Source organism: Sphaerodactylus townsendi, linkage group LG10 (assembly GCF_021028975.2).
Source record: "Sphaerodactylus townsendi isolate TG3544 linkage group LG10, MPM_Stown_v2.3, whole genome shotgun sequence".
In the NCBI taxonomy this organism is placed as follows: domain Eukaryota; kingdom Metazoa; phylum Chordata; class Lepidosauria; order Squamata; family Sphaerodactylidae; genus Sphaerodactylus; species Sphaerodactylus townsendi.
In genome coordinates this window covers 62,218,472-62,228,350 of record NC_059434.1, presented here as the reverse complement: position 1 = coordinate 62,228,350, position 9,879 = coordinate 62,218,472, and the positions used below count along the sequence as shown (strand labels likewise).

At 43.9% G+C, this 9,879-nt stretch overlaps 1 long non-coding RNA gene across 1 annotated transcript in view; it reads right to left on the bottom strand.

The window, feature by feature from the left end:
- Positions 1–7,197: 7,197 nt before the first annotated feature.
- The window catches only part of LOC125440184, a 99,501-nt gene continuing 96,819 nt past the window's right edge, over positions 7,198–9,879 (bottom strand). The window contains exon 4 of the long non-coding RNA XR_007245650.1: positions 7,198–8,498. This is a non-coding gene — a long non-coding RNA (uncharacterized LOC125440184). The remainder of the gene's footprint in view (positions 8,499–9,879) is intronic.

The window sequence follows — 9,879 nt, the reverse complement described above, 5'->3', positions numbered from 1 at the left end:
TCTGTGTATAATTTGAAGGGTTTTTTGAAAAGATGTAATAATAACAGGACCATAGTGTTACTTTAACTAATCACTGTCTCTGCAGGGTGCTGGAAAATCTGCCGTACTCTTTACCTATTCTCAAACTATCTAAGGAGAATTATTTCTGCTTTTCCTGGCCTTAATTTCTTCTCTGTTTGCAGAGCTATACTGAAAAATATGTGTGACTTGACTCTGTTAATGTGCTGCCCAGAAAGGCCACCATTCTGGAATCTACCCAGTTAACATACGGGTAGTGGGTACTTTAAAAGTAAAACAGAAGTTCCCTCAAGTGCCTGCTTTTCAGCCAAGCATTCTTCATTGTCATCCTAAGCAGAATTATACCTTTCTAAACTCATTGACTCCCATGCACCTAGACTGGGTGGCTCTGTCATAGTTATACCCTATAAATTGGGGGCATATGCTTTGAAAATCAAGCTATGCCACCAGGTGCATCAAATGGCAATCTGTTGCAAGGCTGTACCTCTTCAGACTACAGAGATGGGACTGAAGGGCTTAATGCCTCCCTCCTACATAAAGAACCGTTTTAATCCATTCACACATCGTGTTGGAAGGGGTCATGAGGGCTATCCAGCCAACCCCCCACCCCCACCCCCACCCCCACCCTGGCTCAATGCAGGATCAGCCCAGAACTTTATATAGTACAGCGTGGAATAGGAGTAGGCAAAAAGAATTTCAGGTTCAGGTTTAATATACCCAATTTTTTTAAAAACAAAACAAAAAAGCCAATAATCCATATTGGCTTTTTAGGTTTTTCATTCCCCCCCCCCCCCCAAGTTTTTAAACCTGAACTGGAAAAATCTGCCTGCCTTTAGACTCCACGAGGGTGTGGGATGCAACAGGCAGTGCAAAGCCAAACTTGCAACGCCTCCTGCCTCCAAGACCCACATGGAGTTTGAAGTCAGTGGCACAGAGTTGAACACTGGGTTTGTGCAGATTGAGCCTAGTGTTCTACTGTATGTCCCCCCTCTAAATGTTGTATGGACTTTGGAGCAGGCATCTGCAGTTGAATGCTGGACCTAGCCTGCCCGACCCCAGGATTGAACTGAATGGCACGTAGACTCAGGGGCGAATCTAGGCAAACTGGAGCCCGGGGACAAAATCTGAGTTTGGTGCCCCCCCACCCCAGGTATGGACGACCACCCTCCCCCACAACGACCAAACAATTATTTTTTGCACCAGCTCACAAAACACCTCCCACCACCAGCAAAACATACATGGCTTTCTCCCCACCAACTCTCTTTCCTAATTGTGTCCTCACACCAACCCTATGAGGTAGGTTGTTAGCCTCAGAAAGAGCTCCAAGCCAGTGCAAGTGGGAATTACTTTTAAGCATGTAAATCTCTCACAAGTCACCCCCATCTGAAGGTTTACCAAGCAAACATCAGCATCATCTCTCACAAATCACCTCCTACCCCCAGCAAAACAGGCATGGCTCTCTCCCCACCACTTTCCTAATTGTGTCCTCACACCAACCCTGTGAGGTAGGCTGCTAGCCAGAGAAACAGCTCCAAGCCAGTGCAAGGGGAATTAACTTTTAAGCATGTAAATCTCTCACAAGTCACCCCCATCTGAAGGTTTACCAAGCAAACATCAGCATCCTCTCTCACAAATCACCTCCTACCCCCAGCCAAACATGCATGGCTCCCTCCCCATTACTTTCCTAATTGTGTCCTCACACCAACCCTGTCAGGTAGGCTGCTAGCCTGAGAAACAGCTCCAAGCCAGTGCAAGGGGAATTAACTTTTAAGCATGCAAATCTCTCACAAGTCACCCCCATCTGAAGGTTTACCAAGCAAACATCAGCATCCTCTCTCACAAATCACCTCCTACCCCCAGCCAAACATGCATGGCTCTCTCCCCACCACTTTCCTAATTGTGTCCTCACACCAACCCTGTGAGGTAGGTTGCTAGCCTGAGAAACAGCTCCAAGCCAGTGCAAGGGGAATTAACTTTTAAGCATGTAAATCTCTCACAAGTCACCCCCCCCATCTGAAGGTTTACCAAGCAAACATCAGCATCCTCTCTCACAAATCACCTCCTACCCCCAGCCAAACATGCATGGCTCCCTCCCCATTACTTTCCTAATTGTGTCCTCACTCCAACCCTGTCAGGTAGGCTGCTAGCCTGAGAAACAGCTCCAAGCCAGTGCAAGGGGAATTAACTTTTAAGCATGCAAATCTCTCACAAGTCACCCCCATCTGAAGGTTTACCAAGCAAACATCAGCATCCTCTCTCACAAATCACCTCCTACCCCCAGCCAAACATGCATGGCTCCCTCCCCATTACTTTCCTAATTGTGTCCTCACACCAACCCTGTGAGGTAGGCTGCTAGCCTGAGAAACAGCTCCAAGCCAGTGCAAGTGGGAATTAACTTTTAAGCATGCAAATCTCTCACAAGTCACCCCCATCTGAAGGTTTACCAAGCAAACGTCAGCATCATCTTCAGTTCTGCTGCTGCTTCTGGGCTCCCTGCTCAGCTTGCCTTTTCCTGTGCCTGCCGGCGCCCGGCTGCCGGGGAGAAGGCTTGTGAGTAACGCCACGCTTAATTTAAGGTGAATAAGGCACGCTGGGTCAGAGGAAGGGGAGGCGGAGCTCCCCTGTCCTGCTCCTGGGAGCCCAGTGGGACTTCTCCCCCGCCCCCTGGACACTCCAGGCCACCGTACAGAGTGGGCGGGGCTACGACAGGCACTGGGAGCAGTCGGCTGCTTCAGTGCCTGCTTTCTAGGGCTTGCTCAATCCCTTGCTGTGTAGGAGGATGTTTTGGCGCCCCCCACGTGACCTCAATCAATGCGCCCGGGGACAAGGGGTACCCCATGTCCCTAGGCAGGAACGCCAGTGCGTAGACTACAAAGGCAGCACACACAGTTCAATGCTGGGCCTGGCAAGATGGGAACCAAGTGAGGCAGTGGGGAAAGGACTTCTCTTTCTTTTTTAAAAGGTGGTAGGCTGAAGCAGTGTTTTTTTTAAGCATTTTTAAAGATTACTTTTTCAGCTTTCTTTATTGCCACTTTTTAAAGGAGACTTTCCCCTCCCCCCAATACTGACACTATTTTTGGGGTTTTTTTCTGTTTGGCTTAGCTGAATGCCACCTTTTGTATGGGAAAACAATATGTCTTGAGCCAATAAGGCCCTATGAGGATGACTGTTGACTGATCTGAGACCTCCTGGGCTATGGCCTTGTGAAGAAGAGGGAAGGGCGGGAAAGCATAATAAAGGTGACCTGACCAATGTAACTGAAAACATCTCCCCAGGAACTCTTGCTCATCCCTGCCCTGGAGCAGAAGAGAGGGCATTTTGCATTGAACTTGGTGGCAAAGAGATCAATCTGTAGAAAATCCAAACATAACATATTATGCTCATAAAAGTAACCCCCATATTGAAACCACCAAAACTTTCTATAGGATTTTTGAATGGATATGTGAAAACAGGTTTCCTTTAGGTCAAGGTCTACAAACCAAATGTCCCCTGACAATAAGGGGAGGATGTTTGGAAAGGAAAGCATCCATCTCCTTGCTAAAGAGGGTCTTACCTTCAAAAGAAATATCTTCCACACTGGTCTTAATATTTGGAGGTGAAAAGGAAGCTCTAAACCAAGTGTGCCTTCTCAAGGCAGCTGTGGAGAGGATAGATCGACTGACACTGCCAGCCTCATACTTTTTGTAACCCCTATGTTCAGAATGGGCTGACCCAGAAAGGGGTGGAGACTCAAAGCAGCAGGAGGCTGCAAAAACTCATGAGGTTGGAGGAAGCTAGGCTATCAGGCTGGGACCTTGATTTATTTCTTTATAAGCTCTTAGCACCTTGTTTAAGGTAACTGCAAAGTTGTTGGGAACTAGTGGGAAGGGAGTTGTTTATTTTTGCCATATTATAAATGTTAGAATTTATTGTTTCAGGGCTTTCTGTGTATGTAGTTGATGGGAGTTCTTTTGGGGACCTTCATCATCTTGAATCCAGTTCACCAAGCCTCTGAAGTCTTCATAAGCCAACCACCAGCAGGAAGAATTGGACTTGGCATTATCAATAGACTGTAAATATAAGGACTTGGAATTGAAACTTGAACAGGACCTTGAAGTGTTATGTTAACTGTTAATGTTTAATAAGTGTCACATGTTAAGGAAAAGTAAACCATTTTGTTTTAAATTAGTTGTTGCAAACTCCTTCCAAGTTTGGCTTCACAGAACCCACAAGCAGAGGTTACACTTGCAGCATTTAGCTGCTGCTTGTCCAATCTGGTACCTTTAGCAAATAAATATTTACCTAGAAACTTATTATCTTCTGGTAAGGGGTCAATTAGCTGTGCCAAAAAAATATTGAATAACAACCCACCACTGCAGTGAAACTGGAAACCTGGTTATTTCTCAGGAATCTCAGGAAACCTGAGATCTAATGCACCTAAAGAATGCACTTTTTGATCTAAAGGGTCTAATTTTATCCCCTGCCAGAACCCAGTTCCTCCAAACACTCAAAAGCTTCTAGAAGCCTTCTGGTGAGTTCTCTGTGGCCAGCCTACACTTGCACAGTCTCCCATGTGAGACTGCTGTGAAAACACGACAATGAATCATGGTTATATTGTTAGCATATATCTTGGTTACAAAGGAATGAGATACTAGGAACGTAGAACCTCCAACACTCAGGAAGACCTATGAAAAAGATCCTTAAATATATTTCCAAAGAAAAACAGGTAATCATTATATGTTTTACCAGCCAGAGGTTACCAAGCTGTGATTCTCTAATGTTCAAAGCATTATTAATTCACCATGGTCTTCCAAAATCTCCTGTATTGCAATGACAATTTATAACATGGTGACAATGATGCTACCTGGTCTGAGTTCCCAACATAGCAATCCTCCTGCCTTGAGACAGAAGTGTGACCAAACATGGGAGATTAAAAAGACTTTGCAAGACCAGAAACAATTAAGAGTCTGAGCTTCTGGTATTAATGTATTATTGCACTTCTAGGGTTGGTAGCTTTTGGCAGTAATCTGTATTAGAGAGTGTACCAGGACAGCTGAGTCATTGATCCTTCTCAGTATGACAGAACTTCACTGATCCAACAAAATACACATATATATTTAATGTTGTCATTGGAAGAAATCTGTATAAGCAAATATTTTAATTACCCCTAAGCAAACAAGGCTGTGTAACCCTATGGGTATTTCCTTGGGTGTATATTCCATTCAACTTATCAGAACATACTTAGAAATTAAAGATAAGTAAAAGAGGTTTGTGAGACAGCTCCCCAAAAGTATGTTGCAGGAATGTTCTAGGAGCCCTTATCTGCATTAAAGCTTAATAGGAATAAAGTGGATATTCTAAAGCTGCTGACCATGGACAATTTGTCTGATAACTGATTAATATCTGATGGGTTGGTGACAGCCTCACTGTCAAGAGACTGTTGTTATAGTCTCAGCCTGTGACTTTAAAACTTCAGGAAAGGAAAAATTATGCCCAGGCAAGAAGCAGCAGGGCATAGCCTAAGGCACAAACTGCCAATAACAAAGTCCCAAGGAAAACTGATTTGGGGCTTCTGATCCCCTGTTCCTAAGAGCCTTCACTATTGACTAATTTTGGTTCATCTGGATGTAGATCTATCTTGGCTAACAAGAAAGCACTCGAGGTCTTCATTTAGTCATTGAGCTAGGTCTCCTGGGATGTGTGTGCAGCTGTCTTTACCTTCTTTCCAATCGACACATCAAAAAGCTGTTTTCCTCAAAACCATATTTTCATTTTCAAAAATGCAAATGGCAAGCAAGATAAACTCGCCAAACCAGTTTTGAAAAGGAGTAAATTATTACCACTCCATACCAGATGCAAAAGACAAATCAGTTATACATAGTTATACACACACACAGAGTTATACATACAGTTATACATATATATACATACACACACACACACATATATATATACACACACATACATACATATATATACACATACACACACACACACACATATATATACACACAAACATATATATATATATATATACACACACACACACACACGCACACATATACATATACATATACATATATATGTATGTATATGTATGTGTGTGTGTATATATATGTATGTATGTATATGTATGTGTATATATATGTCACAGGCTCTCTATGAATTTTGGGGTGACATTCAACATACTTCTTTACAGCCTGTTTGTGCACTTTGGGATGACATGCAGCATATTTCCTCACAGCCTGTCTGTGGACTGATGGGTTTCGCATATTTTCCAGCAGCTTCCTGTAGTTGTCTTTTTCTAACACCACATATTATTGCTCTCTTTCACCCGGTGGGCTCCAAAAGACATCATGTGAAAGCAGCCATTGTACTTTCGGGATGCAGAAAGGAAGTGTTCTGCAATTGGATGCTGATGAGTGAGAAGGCTGTGAAGAGGTTCAGGGCAGGGCTGAAGGGCAGGGAGTTGGACTGTACTGCCACTGCAGCACATTCCTGGGGACTCATCACTCCATTTTAGAGCACGACACCAAGCACACGGTGATCGGAGGCTGAGAGCAATAAACTTGTCTCCACAGTAATAAATCTGATGTCCATATGCAAAACAGGACAAATGTTTAGTAGTCCAAGGTGATAGTATGGTTTGTAATCTGTTTTGATTGTATTTAGCTGTAGCGATGTTGTTAACGTGAGGGTGGGTGGAGGAGTACTTTTTCACAGCCTGTCTGTTAACTTTTTTGCAGCCTGTTTGTTGAAGCTGGTGGTGTTTAACTGTCACCCTTAGAATGTTCGTGTAGCATGTCTGTGGACTGAAGGGCTGGTTTGCCCTTAGAATGTTCGCGCAGATGGCCAGAGATGAGCAGTTAAAACATTAACTGTGTAATAACTCGACTAAAACTGAATATTTTGAAAAATCCTTTCTTGGTGAGCACCTAAACCACATAATTAACTGGTGTGCTAAATTTCAACTGTGTAGGTTCAGTGGTTTTTGAGTTTTTTTGATGAGTCAGTCAGTGAGTCAGTCAGTGGTATTTCGTATATAGTTATAGTTATGCATACAGCAGTAGCTATAACTATGTATGTATGTATGTATGTATGTATGTATGTATGTATGTATGTATGAATGAATGAATGAATGAATGAATGAATGAATGAATCCAGAACAAATACAATGGAATCAGTTTATAGCATGGACATTTAGACAAGTTTTTGTAACTACTAAGAATTAAAATAATTTCCACTGAGAAAAGGAAAGAAAAGAACTGCAGGTACTTTTTCATATTTATGAAATATGACTTTTTCTTTCAAATACACTTCATAACATGCATACATAGAACTCAAGTGTATGGCCTATTATTAACTACTAGCAGTTAAAGATCATTTTAAGAGGGAATAAAATGGGTTCCAGACAAGAGCGAGGGCTGTTGCTAAGGGCATGCATTTCCTGGCTGGGTGCCTTGGGCAACCCCTGAGCCACTGCATCTCCTGCCCTCCCGCCACAACTCACCGGTGGCTTCAGCTGATGCTGCTTCAGTTGGTGGTTTGTTTGCTTCGAGTGGTGACTATAGTGGGGCAGTGGCGAGTTGTGTGGAGTTGGGGGGATTGGTTGGGGCAAGTGGGGAGGGTAGTGAGGCAATGGTGTGTTGTTTAGGATGGGCTTAGTCTTTGGGGCAGAGAGAGGGTGGTCAGGGAAGGGAGAGGCAGACCTGGCAGAAAAGGAATCTTGCCACTGCTTTGTCAGGATGGGGTTCCTGTATGGAGGAGAGGAAGGGTGCTTGGGGAAGGGGAAGAGTGCTGGTGAGCAGGGTTCTTTTTTGCGGTGAAGGGAGGTTGCTTGGGAAAGATGGAGAGCACTGGCAGGCCTGGAAGGGAAGGCAACTTCCTGCTGCTGCTCCACTAGGCTGGAGTTCCTGTGTGGGGTGGAGGGAGGGCGGTTGAGGAAAGGGAAGAGCACTGGCCAACTGGCCTCTCATTTTGTTTTGGTTTCAAGGGCGCACAGGACAGTCTTGTGCACCCACTGGTTGAGGATTCATCGTTGCAACACTTTACATATTAGTCAATTATATACGGTAAGATGACGGCCTTCTTACTCATGAGGTGCATGAGTGGACATGTGACATTAGATCTCTTTGTAGAAACCCATGATGCAATGTTATCAGTCACATATTCTTTCTTCCTCAAAAATGGTGCAAAAAGGTAAGCTGCTGGCCATAAAGAATGGGCATATGCCTTTTCCACCAGCATGCAAATAAAATGACCAACAGTTGTAATGTATGAACCAAAGCTAAGGCCTGACATTGTGTGATATTGTGGCAGTTTTTCCTCAATTTTGGCAGCAGCTCTCTCTGAGTGTGGGATGCCAGCTGGAGGTTTCTCTTCCCTGCCTGTCCCAGCGGTGGTGGGCAAACTTGAGAAGCCTGTGCAGTGCTTGAGGAGGCATCTGACCCATTTGCTGTAGAGAAGTCATTTCAAATGCGAAACCCCAGTGCGTCTTCTTCCTTGTAAAGGGGGAGAAATTACCATAAGACTGTTGGAGTTATTGTTGTTTGATTTTTTTCTTTGTGAGGCACCACTTATTAACAAAGTACTAGAAGATAAGGCTTGGCTCTTTTAGGGCTGGGAGTAAACAGTATGTTAACATCTTACCCGATGTTAAAAACACTGTCCCTGGGGCGCTGTTCCTACAGCTGGCTTGTGAAAGGGTGTGTTAGTCAAAATATCTATGGAGAATTTTATTTCTAATTATCTCTGTAAAAAAACATATTAGGAAAACAAATTATCAGTGGCCCCTTCCGCACACGCAAAATAATGCATTTTCAAACCACTTTCACAACTGTTTGCAAGTGGATTTTGTCATTCTGCACAGCTTCAAAGAGCACTGAAAGCAGTTTGAAAGTGCATTATTCTGCATGTGCAGAATGAACCAGTGAGCTGTATATTTCAGGCTGTTTGTATGTTAATTTGAACCTCAACAAGGTTGCATTGCTTTGTATCAGGTTCAGCCAAATTGTTTTTAACAGTCCAATCCAGAATTGGCAAGTGGGCAGGGATGGTGTTGCTCTGGGAATGTCCCGCCCCTTCCAAAAGGCTTTACCACACATGGAAAGCCCCCCCCCCCCGAAATCACCAAACCTCAAGATTCCCTCAAAGCAGAAATACATTACAAAAATTGTGGTGTACCTCTGAGGCGAGCCTCACCAGCACTGATTCCAGAACCATTTTTTTCCAAGGAGAAGCAACAAGTAATGTTTAGGAAATTATCACATCACAGTGTGAGTGATCATTTCTAATCTTTTCTTCCATCACTGAACTCAAGGTAGAGTCCGTGAATTTCTCAAAAGGTTTTCCATTCAGGCACCAACCAGACCAATGCTTGCTTAGCTCTAGCACTGTTCCTGAAAGTCAGTGAATAGAGATTCCCCTATTTGATAATCCACAAAAAACCAAACTGATTTCCCCCCAAAAGTAAAGATTTAATTATCTCATCCATCCTAAAACTCCATTATCTTTTCTTTCTAAAATTAAGGTACCTCTAATACTCTAATACTTTGAAAAAGATGACAAGACACACCAGAAAAGACAATAGGAAAAGTTGAAGGCAGCAGGAAAAGAGGAAGACCAGCATGAGATGGATAAACACAGGCTGTTTCTGCACAGCCGAGAGAGAGAGCCTGCATCGGCATTAATCATGTCAATGCAGGCTCTGGGGCCGTTCGCACAAATGGTCCCATGAGATGCGAAGCTGTTGGAGCAAGCTCCACATCCATGTATTCCCCTCCCTGGCCCCCTGGCCTCCTTATCTTCTACTGGCAGCCATCGCTCTGTTGTTGCTCTGAGGAGGGAAGGGGACACGCCCCCATGGCCAGAGCGACGGCTGAA